The sequence below is a fragment of the Salvelinus sp. IW2-2015 genome, linkage group LG15, assembly GCF_002910315.2.
Source record: "Salvelinus sp. IW2-2015 linkage group LG15, ASM291031v2, whole genome shotgun sequence".
NCBI classification, from domain to species: domain Eukaryota; kingdom Metazoa; phylum Chordata; class Actinopteri; order Salmoniformes; family Salmonidae; genus Salvelinus; species Salvelinus sp. IW2-2015.
The window spans coordinates 17243075-17245215 of NC_036855.1; positions in this window are offsets into that span (position 1 = coordinate 17243075).

A 2141-nucleotide genomic window follows, 5' to 3' on the forward strand; every position below is an offset into this window, starting at 1 on the left:
CAAGGGGCATTGGGATATCAAGTTGGCCAAACAGAGGGTGATAAAATGGTAGGTAAGATCAAAAGGATTAACATAAACTAGTGAACAAACCCATGTACGAAGTGTATAGCTGGAAATGTTTTGGGAGGCACGCTATGAAGGCTCTCTATAACGGGAAACGGGGTGTCCTCTGGCAGTGTCGCATTGCAGTGTGTCGTTCACTGTTGCAATTTATGAGGGAAATGGAAGGTCAGTTGTTATTGTGAGCGTGACACCCGCACTTGCAACACTACCTTTTCCCGGTTGGTATGTCGCCTTTGCGTTGGAACAGAGAGGCGGCTGTCCGTACGCGCTGGCTTGGGAACTGGGTCGCGGAGAGGGCGCCGCCAATGCCCGCTACCATCGGGCGGGTCCAGAGCGAGAGGATAGGGTCAGCTCGGCAAGAGCGGGCGGGCAGTTGTCTTATCACGATTATAGCCACTCGCACTGCACCGACATAGACACTGTTCTTGATTCGAAGGGACTCCGGTTGTGTACCAACCCGCCGTGTGTTTCCAGGAGCAAAACGTTTGTTGTTTTTTCACTCTGTGCCTTGCTCACCGTGATGAGTGATGTAATGCCTGCTGCCAGTGTGTGTTATTGATCCCGTTCCGTTATCGGTCCGCGCCGTTTAGATCTTGCGGAATGTTAACTCACGATCTGGTCATCCCGACACCGATGTATTTCCCGTTTCTAACGGTTGTCCCTCAGGCCCCATACAGGCCATATGATTCTATATAGAGTAGAATATGTTGGGGAGTGTATGTTGTGAAGAAAGTCAAGTTTCCAGTCAAAGGGATGGGTTGAACAGAACACCAGCGCTGTCATTGACTGGCAGGACTCAGACAACCGTCTCTGTCTAAAGATGCTGTTCGCAGAGAGAATGAAACATCTGAGAGAAATCGACCTGCTCTCCAACAGATAGACTGTAGGTAGTGGGGAATGTATCTGCCATGTTTCTGCTGCACCCTCACCCTGATGGCCTCAGCAGCTGACCTGAAGAGCAGTCTGTCAGGGGTCAAAGGTCGATGGATAACCTGCCTCTCTTTGTTGTTATATATTATATATATATATATATATGTTGTGTGTGTATGTGTATATATATGTGTGTGGTGTGTGTATATATATATTTAGTGTGTGTGTGTGTGTGTGTGTATGTGTTTTATGTGGGTGGTGTGTGTGTGTGTGTGTGTGTGTGTGTGTGTGTGGGGTGTGTGTGTGTGTGTGTGTGCACCTGTCAATATCTCAACTGTGTGTGTCTCCTCTCCTGCAGCATAAGCTGAAGTCGTCTCAAAAGGACAAGGTTCGTCAGTTTCATGACCTTTACTCAGTCTGGGGAGAGGACAGCTGTGTACTGCCTGACCAAGAATGACTGGAAACAGAGGTGGCCACAGACAACTACTTCCAGAACCCCGACCCTCTACTATAAAGAATCCATGAAAACCTCTGGACCGCAAGAAGCATAGAACAGCTCTACAACCGATACAAAGGTAAGAGGGCATGGTAGTGGGGGTGTAGTGTGTGTACTGGGAAGGAGAAGGATGAAGAGGGGGTGTAGTGGGTACTGGGGAAGAGAGAGGAAGAGGGGTGTAGTGTGTGTACTGGGGAGAGAGGATGGCAAGAGGGGTGTAGTGTGTGACGTCTGGGGAGAGAATGAAAAGAGGGTGTAGGTGTTGTACGGGGAGAAGAGGATGGAAGAGGGGCTTGTACGCCTGCGCGGGAGGTCAGCGCTACCGCAAGGGAAAGTTTGAGGGTCTAAACTGGGACTTGTAGTTCTTGGGATAATCAGTGATCGTGGTCAAGTTGTGGCCTTGTTCTGTGCACTTCTGAACCTAATAACACTGTACGTGGATAGTGATGACATTGTATGCATAATAAACAGTTGCATAAAATGTTAATTATGTAAAATAATGTGATTCATCGCAGGTAAAAATGTACTTGRACAATGCTATTGACTAGCTGTGATGAGTTTATGTTCATGGTCTTTKGAGCTAGTACAGTAGCTATATAAAGCTGTCAAACAACTTTGCAACTGTGTAGATTTTTCCAAGAAGGGCAGTTACTTGTGAAAAACGCCACTTGATAAAACTACATATCCCAGATATCCGCGCAGATATCCAACC